Genomic DNA, 10,682 nt, shown 5'->3' with positions numbered 1-10,682 from the left:
GTTTCTCTCTTTCCCCTCCCTCCATTTCAATTTGTTATGCATCTCTCTTGGTGAGTTTTTCCCCACCCCTCCTAGATGAAAATATGCAATAGATTTATTTTAATTCCTTTTAATTGCTAGGATTATTATGTTCCGCTGCAAGGATATGAGGAAAAGAAATGATAATATGAGATACAATTTCCAGTTGAGATTGGATAAAATATTTAAAAGTACATGGAAGGAAATGCATTTATAGAGGAGTGTGTGTGTGTGTGTGTGTGTGTGTGTGTGCAGGATGGCAAGCATACATTGCTGCATTTTGGGCAACAACAGTTGTTGGGCATGTTTGCGTTTCTCCACCCTTTTTTGATAAAAACTAAAACAATCAAGAAAATTAGGCTTAATAGCATGAGTTCAAGTCTCTGCCTCTCTGATCTCACACTCTTTTTCACTGAAACCGTAGCTGGAGATGTGAGACAATGAAGTGTTGTGTGTGGAATTTTCTTATTTAAGATATTTCTTCTTTTAACTTTTCAGTCGCTATGACATTGCCAAATTGATTTGTGTGGAGCATGTTATTCTTTAAGCCCTTTAGGTTAGAATAAAACCAAAGAGGGAAAGAGAGAGAGGTCGGGGGGGGGAGGGGGAGAAAGTGGAAAAGATGCTTTGTTTATTTCGTTTCTTTCCAAGGTATCTAGCTGGTATCTTGTTTCTTGTAGAACTGGGTTGACACATGAATAAAGCCGAAGGAAAAAGCTTTGTTTGGTGGCGGAAAAACAAAACAAAAAACCTCACACCTTCCAGTATGGCCAGTAGATGGCGACAGAGCTCCAGCAATTGCCTCACAGAGACCCAAGGTTACTTTTGAATTGTGCACAGCCCATCAACGGTGCTTTCCACTTGGACTCTTGAATCTGCCCTTAATAGAAAAATCATCGCATTGAATGTAATTCAGCAGACGTCACTAATGCCTTACATCGAGATAGAGATATAATTAAAGGGAAAGTGTGGATATTAGCTCCTTTGGTGTGTACGGATGTGAAACGGGGAAATCCTCTATTTTGAAGATTTTTATACACACACACACACACACACACACACACACCCTGGTGCGCACGCATACACATACATGCACACACACACACACACACACACATTGCACACCGATGCAGAAAAAGAGGGAAATGTATTTAGAAATGAAATATTGCAAAATATATATTTTATTTGTCTTACTAAAAAAAGAAATGTTATCCAGGGAAAATGAAATGTTTCTGCTGCAAAGGAGAAAAACACTTAAAAGCTGCTTCCAATGCTCATTGGTGTTTCTAACAAATCTTGTTAAGGAATCGTAGCATAAATCATAGCAATTTAGGCCAGGGTCAGACTTTTTTTACGCATGCTATAATGTCATATACGGGCTCATTTTATTTTAAAGAAAAGTATGCTCTTTTGAAAATACTGTTTTAAAAAAGAAAACTGGTATATATAATATTATGTACATGTGGTAGAGCTGCCCAATGAACAACCATGTACAAATCAGTTTTTAAAAACGAGAGCTTTAGAATGTAAATGGATGGTTTACATTTAGAATGGTTTAACTCTGCTGGGCCTTTTATTTTTTAGTCGATAGCCAAAGAACCCAGCACCACTCACTGGGGGATTGTGGCAGAATTTAGGCTTCGGTATGCCAGACTATGGACTGAGACAGGCCCATGTGCACAGTTTAGGCTCTCTTGCCTTTGGGCTTTTTTATATTATGTACTGATTAAATGGCCTACAGGTAGCAAATGTGCGGTTGGAGGTTTTGTGCCTGCTGCATATAATCTTGCTGCCCCAAGATAAGCTTGTGCGCAAGGCTGGCACCTTCTCTACAAAAACAACAACAACAACAGTGTGCTTGGTGGGTTATTGCTGTGATCAGGGCTGGATTAACCCTTACATTAAGTCTGCTACAAGACAGGGAGGCTGCCATGTTGGATGCTTAGCTTCTGAGAATTCCTCGGCGCAGGGGATGGGCCTAGATGGGGGAAGAGGAAGTTGTTGGGTCGCATCTCGCTGCATATTTTACCTTCTGACCCACAGCAATTCTGCAGGCTGCATGAAATCCATGCATGGGAGACATGCAAGGGGGTTGAGCCTTGGAGCTTTCTGTGTGCAAAAGATGGGCTCTGATACTTATGACCCCTTCCCTAAAAGGATGTTTAAAAACCCCTGGATTTAAATTTAGGGACCTTTTCAGCTGTGGGGTGAATGTGAAAACCTCTACACTACAGAAAGCATCCTTACGCTGCCAATGGGGTTAGATTGATCCTGTTAAATTTCTGCGTACTGTATCTGAAAACATGGCTGTGATCCTTTTCCCCTGTAGCAGGGAATCAGCATCCCAAAGGCCCACATGGAGGGAGAGAGCTGAATCCAGGGAGGCCGGCTAGCAGGAGACTCAGAATATGTTTCTATTGGGGTACAGATGGGATGAGCATTATGGCCACCTAGAAGCAGAGGTTTTCTGCTTGAATTCATAGGTCAAGGAGATACAAAAAGCCCACCTATAGGCTCATTGGGTGTGTGACCCATTGGGAATGAACCTATCAGGGTTCCTGAAGTTATTCTTGGTCCTTAAGGTTTCAATACTAACTAGGTCTACCCAGACACTAATGCCAATTAATTCAGTGGGGCTCACACCCAGGTAAGTGGGGTTAGGATTGCAGCCTAAATCTTTGATATTGGAAGCTCTTCAAAAAAACTCTATGATATCCAATTGTGGTGTCTTTTTTGCTCAATTGACTTCCCATGCTTCTCTCTGGAGCCCTCATGCACCTCCAAAATCTACTGTGGAAGGTTCGGGGGGTCCCCTGAGACAGACAGGGGGGCTGCAGAAGAAAGGGGAGAATGGGAATCCCATTTGTTGAGGGATGTTGGATCCGACCCATCTTTCAGTCTTTCCCACCTTATTGAGTTATAACACACAGCTGTCTTTACAATATAGATTTTCTTCCTATCGCATTAAGCACTTTTTTCTCTATCTCTCTCAAAAAAAGTTGTTGGTACAGATAAGCTTGCATGCGCTAAACAAAATTATAAACCAGGTAAAGCAGATCCAGATACTCTGAAAGGCAGTCATTATGCAGCTATTGATAACAACACACGCATGAACACCATTCAGTATTGTACAGAGCAGGTTAAACTGCAGATCTTACCATGACAAGGTGCTGAACACATTTTAAATACTGTACAGTATTGCACACATCAAAGTATAGCGGGAATAAATGGTTATAAATAATGTTTATATTTTATTTATACTCGCATCTCAACTCCAATATAGGGTACAATTTTCACCTGAAAATGGTGAAGCGATCTTATTTATTCAGTGGAAATAAATTTATGAGAATGAAATTTTGTATTAAAAGAGATACTTTTTTTGGCTAAAATCGAGTTATATTTTTTGTTCCCTTGTGCAGGCAATTTCTCTCGTGTGTTAAAAATTACACTAATACCCGCTGTGCATAAGGGGTACGAATATATAGCTATAACATTTCTCCGTATAATAGTCGGATTTTATTAGTTCATAATGCTTTTGGGATTGAGTTGCTAATGAACAAATCTGTTGTCTCGGGTTTCTCAGTAGTGGGTCATTGTATCAGTGGCTATTTTCATTCATTAATCTGAGTGATGGGTAATTAGTGTAGATGATTTATCACTTTCAGCATCATTATTAGAATATTGGAAGGAATGGGATAAAATGAGATTATCTACATCTACAGGAGAGATGCTTTCTTCCCCCCCCCCCCCCGAGAAAATGCTTCAATACTTCTAATTAGTATAATTTTTTTAAGTGCTTCTGAAACAAATGGATGCGATGTTTGGTCAGGGCTTGTGCTAAACCACATTGTAGAGCTCAGTTTCTCCAAACAATATTTTGAATCCTGACCCTCTCTGGGATGTGTGATGTGTAAGCAAGTGAGGAGGATGAGGTGTAGTCTGGTGAACAGATGGGGGCGGTGGAGAAATGTTGGTTGCCTAGCAACCCTGGAACTCCTGCATCACTTCAGCATAGGCGCAGAAGAGATGAGCACAGACATCACAGGGATAGAAAGCAGAGGACCTAAGTAAATCCCATCTTGCTTAGGACTATTAGCCTAGAAAAGATGAGACTGGGAGGAGATATGATAGCCATCTTCAAATCTCTAAAGGGCTGTCACGTAGAAGGCACAGCAAGCTTGTTTTCTCCTCAACCAATGGATTCAAGTTACAAAAAAGGAGATGTTGATTAAGCATCAGGAACAACTTGGATTGTCAGAGCTGTTGAGATACTTGAAGATGGCAGTCATTTCTCCTCCCAGTCTCCTGTTTTCATGGTTAAACACAAAAGAGTTAAATAGTCATAGCAAAACAGTTGAATGATTGGTATAATTTACTAATTAACCTTCTACTAAATGAATGGAACAAAAGGTTTTAAAGTTTCCAACGTGTCAAAGACATTTAAGTATAATATTCCTTCCCCTGCACCTATGTTATAAAAGTATTATTAATGAAAACTGCAATGCTGTGAGCAGGATGAAGGGTTTTCACAACTGGTGATAGAATTGTGTCTTTTGTGGAGATTAAGATTGTTGCTGATGTGATATGGAAAGTGAAATGCTAAATGGTTACCTATTGCGTATTGACAGAAGTTCAGTTTTATGTATTATGCTGAATACAAGAACTCTTTGCATTAAATGGGAAAAGCTAGTTGTTGGGCAGGAGGGAGGGTGAGAGTATGGCAGATTCTCCAGCATTGGGGGGCGTGGTGTTGTGCAAAGCAGTTGATAAGAGGCCACCAAGTTTGTGTGGGTGTTTATTGAGCTATTTTTTTAGATTTATATACCACATTCCTCTGCTTGAAGTTGTTCAGTTTAAAGCAGTAGCCTAAAATGCAATGGGCTCAAAACAAAAAGAAAAGAGAGTGGGTGGGGGGAAGAGACCAAAAGAAAGAAAGAAAAGCAAACACAGGTATAATGACAATTGCACGAGAAAATTACGGGAGGGAAAAGAGGCAAATGGCAATTGTTCAGAGCCCAGCTGAATGCGGGGGCCTTGCTGTCCTTCCTCTCTCTGGAGTTGCTTAGTTTATTTACAGTGGTACCTCGGGTTAAGAACTTAATTCGTTCCAGAGGTCTGTTCTTAACCTGAAACTGTTCTTAACCTGAGACACCACTTTAGCTAATGTGGCCTCCCACTACCGCCGCACGATTTCTGTTCTCCTCCTGAAGCAAAGTTCTTTATCCGAGGTACTATTTCTGGGTTAGCAGAGTCTGTAACCTGAAGCATCTGTAACCTGAAGCGTCTGTAACCCAAGGTACCGCTGTATTTGTTTTGAAATGTCTACTCAGTCGCAGATGGTGTGCTGGGGCTGTGCCATCACCTGACCTTGCTGAGTCACTGCTGCATGCCAGGATGGAGAGGGTGAGGGATGGGGCATAAGTGAGGTTGGCATGGTGCAAATGCATATGCAGAGCCAATATGGTGTGCCTGTTGGCACGTTTACACCGCGCTGCCCCTGCTGCTGCCGCCCCACCCATCATCCTCTTCATGCCACCACACTGTCCACTGCTGTTTATGCTTCGTACCTGCAACATGTTTGTGTTACTCAGAGCCCACAACAGTTGAAATACCACCATCCGTAATGATCAAAAAACCTAAGCAATGTAAAACTGAGCTCAGTAGATTAAAAAAGAATTTGCTATTTCAAATCTGAAGTGCAAAGCATGGGGAAAGCTGGCTGGAACAGGAGCACTTCCCCCAACTAACACAAAGCAGCAAGGCAGGGCATAATAACAGAGTGTCTAGAATAAGCAGCTGGGCAATTGGGCTTTCTAAGTCTTTGCCCAGCCAATTAAAATAATCCTATATTAGCCAGAATCTTCAAAGCATACTAAAGCATGCTAAAAAAAAGGACAGGTGCAAAAATATTTCCGATTGCATTGAAAGTGAGATCTCAAAGCCGAGCAAATGTTGTCACAAATTGCCTGAAATCCCCCAAGAGCTAAGGCTGTCCTATCTATTTAAGGCAGTATTATATACTATTTGGCTTCCTCCAAAGAATTCTGAGAGCTGTAGTTTGTTAAGGGTGTCTGGTGTAGCAGTCCCTTCAAACTTTACAATTCTACGATTCTGTTAGTTGTTAGGAGACTTCCCTCCCCATTCCCCTTACAGAACTGGTTTAATAATCCCTCTTCCCAGGGAATTCTGGGAATTGTAGTTCTGTGAGGGGAAGAGGGGTCTGCTATCAATTCTTAGCATCCTTAAGAAAGGACTGTTCTCAGGAGTCTTTCTTTTCTTTTTTCGGAAAGGGTGGGGAGCTATGACTGCTTAAAGTGATATGATATGATGCACAGTACAAATAGGACCTAAGATCATTCAAATCCCACATTGCCACCCCGCAAAATAAAATCTCCTGAAATAACTCTGCATGTTGCCTGAAAATGTATGACTTTCTGAGGATACAGGTTATGGCTGTATTTTATGACTCAGGGATTTTATAAATCAATATGTTTGATGTAAAACCAACTGATCACCGTAAGCGAGATGGCCAGCAAAAATCTCAGGTGTACAAAGTGTGCTGAGAATCTGAAGTAGTTACTGTGATTATCAGTTTCAAGGTCAAAGTTCAACCACTTGGCAAGCTTGTGAAACCTTGGATGATCCTAATTACTGTTTGCACCAGCAGAGTTCTGTTAATTGTCAACTTTCTCTTGTTATGTAGGGAAAGCAAGGTTTTTGTTGGGGGTAATTATGTTAAAATATGATTTTGCCCATTTCTCCTGTATTCAAGTTTTTATGGGAAGGATCTGGGCTTAGTTAGTCATAAACAAATGTGACTATTTTTTATTGATTTTAATGGATCCACCACTATCCTTTTAGAAGAAAATGGCATTTTTTCAGTCCAATAAGTATGGATTTATTTGATCTAACATTCATTTTATTCACCATTTATTTATGTTGGAAAACAATTCTTTATATTAAGATAGCACTAGTAGGCCCAGCAGCTCTTTTCCTGAAAATCTGAAGTTGAAAGGAAAATATTTCTAGTTTCAAAATAATAATAATAATAAATAAATAAAAATATTGCAACCCTATTCACAATCACCTGGGATTATGTCTACAGTTTAGCTGTAGACATGCACAGCATTGCACTGATAATGATCCAAATGATTTCTGTTTTCCTTGAATTTAATCACTAATTGCTCACCTAGAAAGCCTTGCAGAGATCTGGCATTGTCAGTTGGCATAAAAAATGGCAAAGAAGCAGAAAAAAAATCACTGCGGAAATCTGTGAATTGGCTGTAGCCTAGGTGATTATATGAATTTTTGCCTAACAGGTCATTATGGTATATATATAGATTGAGTACTCAGCTGAATCACAACAGAACACATTGAAAGGAGAGTCCATTGCTTGGTGTGGTAGATCATATATTCTGTCTCCATACGACTCTAGGTTTAATTCCAACTATCTCTTGTCAAAGATGCTCAGTCTGGAAAATATTTTGTCAGAGATCTTAGAAAGCCAATGGCAGCCTTAGCATATTTGCTAAAGCTAAGCAGGGTCCATGGTTTCAAATTGGATGGGAGACCATGTGCTGAGATTCCTGCATTGGTAGGGAGTTGAACTAGATGACCCTGTGTTGGTTCCATGATTCTATGACTATGATAATATTAAGCAAAATAATGGAGAAGCAACCATGCAGAGGCCATACCACTTCAAAACACAGGTCTTGCTTATCCCCTTCTCAAAAACCCCCTGATAACTTGACTGGGGGGAAGATGTGTCTTCTTTTTTTATTAAGCTGCTATTTTTTGTATACAGTGGTACCTCAGGTTAAGTACTTAATTCGTTCCGGAGGTCCGTGCTTAACCTGAAACTGTTCTTAACCTGAAGCACCACTTTAGCTAATTGGGCCTCCTGCTGCTGCCGCGCCACCAGAGCCTGATTTCTGTTCTCATCCTGAAGCAAAGTTCTTAACCTGAAGCACTATTTCTGGGTTAGTGGAGTCTGTACCCTGAAGTGTATGTAACCTGAAGTGTATGTAACCTGAGGTACCACTGTATAGGGATTAATTTTCTCTCTTTTATTTCCTTTTTACTGGGGTGTGGTTGGCAATCTGAACATAAGCTCCAACTGCAGTCTGAAGTGCTAGAGTCCCAAAAAGGTTGTGAAGAGAATGATATTTCTGAATGTGTGTGGTTCGGCTCTCAGCAATATACAGCTATGATGCAGAAACTCAGTATAAGCTCACACTTCAGATGTTCCTATGCGCCTGAATGGGAAACCAATGGGATTTTTGTGTTTGTGTGTGTGTGTTACAGCCTGCGAAGAAATGAGCAGAAACTGATTCTCTTTGGAGATGTGTAGAAGAATATTTCTTTAGAGGCTCTTACCATGGAATCAAAATGTATTAATGGTTTATGGATACATCATATAATTGCCAATAGAGGGACCCAATGGGGGGAAACTTGGTTTGGCGGGCCTTTTAATGTGGGCCTATGTAATGGGAACTTGCTGAAACAATGCTGAACCAAAACACAGATATCCTCCAAAATTCACACTTCTCCAAATGTTGTGATGCAATTCTTCAGTTGGGGGGGGGGGATGTATACAAAAATGTGTATATTAGGAGTGATTTTTTTTTGCATAAAATGCATATTTCCATAGAAATTAGAAACCAAGTGCATTATATCAGGGGAATCTGCTTGCAAAACGTGACTATCAAGCGATGCCAAAAATTGTGTACTGAGAGAAATGCACACGAAAAAACCCATGAATTTTCACGAGGACTTCTTTTAAAAATTGCAAACTGATGAGGAAATGTGGTGAAATGAACCGAAAGCTAAAAAAAAGGAGAAAGTGAAAGTGGTTTGCCTGCCCTAGGCCAAGGCAATGTCTTTGCACCATGAAGTTCAAATATGCTGTTTGAATCCATACAAGGTTCTATGGCATTCATTTGTTTCTTATTTTCAAAACTATTTTCTGGACAGATGCAAAGTGTGATTGGCATTGTAGATGCCCAATGTACATGTTATTTTAAATGAGCTAAATTGTCTTTCTGTGGCATGCTCTTCACGGCGAAACATTCACTTGGAATTTAATTTTATGTGGTCCATATGCTTCCTCAGACAAGTTCAGGAGGCAACCAATATCCAGCCGGCATAGTAGCTTCCACTTCATCTTTCGTTGTTCATTAGCTGTCCAATGTGAGAAAAGATGGTTGTATGTGATCATAGAACTTGGCAGTAGCAACTTTACACTATCAGGCTATAGAGAAAAAACAGCACCTGTGTGTGCAGGAGGAAGGAAGAAGGGGACACCTGGATGCATGGTGGGGAGCTGGGGAGTACAGCAGAAACTCAAGGCCCCGCTCAGCAGATTGGGCAGGTGGCGTCCAATCACAGCAGGGCTGGCTTAGATTTTATTATTATGGCTTAACTGCACCACTGAAGCTGGGGCCATGTGGAGAAGACACCACAATACAAGGTTTAAGGAGTTCCTAACCACACCCAGGTGGGATGCGGGTGGCGCTGTGGGTTAAACCAGAGCCTAGGACTTGCTGATCAGAAGGTCGGCCACAACGGGGTGAGCTCCTGTTGTTCAGTCCCAGCTCCTGCCCACCTAGCAGTTCAAAAGCACGTCAAAGTGCAAGTAGATAAATAGGTACCGCTCTGACGGGAAGGTAAATTGTATTTCCTTGCACTGCTCTGGTTCTCCAGAAGCGGCTTAGTCATGCTGGCCACATGACCCGGAAGCTGTACCCCAGCTCCCTTGGCCAATAAAGCGAGATGAGCACCGCAACCCCAGAGTCGGTCACAACTGGACCTAATGGTCAGGGGTCCCTTTACCTTTACCCACACCCAGTGCACTAGTATAATCTTTTTGCATCAGCACCCCATGGGAAGTAGAAAGGTGCCTTATATATGCAGCCTTTTTGGTCAAACTGGCTCAGTATTGGCTAGATTCATTCATTTTATTACATTTATGTACCACCTTTATCGTACAACGATCTCAAGGTGGTGTCCGTGGTTCTCCTCCTCCCCATTTCATCCCCCAAACAACCCTGTGAAGGTCTATTAGGCTGAGAGTGACCAAGATTGGCCCAGCAAGCTTCATGGCTGAGTGGGGATTCAAACCCTGCTCTCCCAGCTCCCAGTCCAGCACTCTAACCATTACGCCACAATGGCAGGGTGTCAGGCAAGGATCTTTCCCAGCCCTACCAGGAGATGCCAGGGATGGAACCTGGGACCTTCTGCATGCAAAGCAGATGTTCTTCTGCTCAGCTACAATCTTTCTCTGACGTATCCAGTCTGTGTCTTTCCTTTGTCCCAGTTGTGGGGAACCTTTGACCTCCCAGATGCTGCTGACTACAACTCTCATCTTGCCTGGCCACTGGCAATGCTTGCTGGGGCTGATGGGAACTGTAGTTCAGTGACATCTGAAGGGCCTAAGCTTCTCTACACCTGCTCTATCCAGCGGTGCTTTCTGGAAGCCACATATCTCCTCAATGCATCACATTAGCCTCCTCCACTTTTCCTGTTGAAATAATATAATGTCAGATGGTAGTTTCCATAGCAATTGCAGCTTCAATACCGATGCCAAGAAAATCTTCATTGTCTAAGTGAAGCTCACTATGACTAAGAAACCACAAATAAAAGGCTAGGAATAATCCTCTACACCT

The 10,682-nt window shown here is 41.6% G+C and overlaps 1 protein-coding gene across 4 annotated transcripts in view; it reads left to right on the top strand.

The window, feature by feature from the left end:
* Nucleotides 1-10,682, top strand: part of SLITRK3 (SLIT and NTRK like family member 3) — a 39,796-nt gene that overhangs the window by 9,690 nt on the left and 19,424 nt on the right. Inside the window, exon 3 of one of the 4 annotated variants that reach the window (XR_014156701.1) lies at nucleotides 699-4,336. The exons of the other annotated variants lie outside the window; for them this stretch is intronic. The gene's annotated coding sequence lies outside the window, so the exon portion shown is untranslated. Of the gene's footprint in view, nucleotides 1-698; nucleotides 4,337-10,682 lie in introns of those variants that run through there. 4 annotated transcript variants of the gene reach the window in all.

This window comes from Podarcis erhardii, assembly GCF_964252035.2.
Source record: "Podarcis erhardii genome assembly, chromosome: 5".
Classification (NCBI taxonomy): domain Eukaryota; kingdom Metazoa; phylum Chordata; class Lepidosauria; order Squamata; family Lacertidae; genus Podarcis; species Podarcis erhardii.
This window is presented reverse-complemented; position numbering and strand designations above follow the sequence as displayed.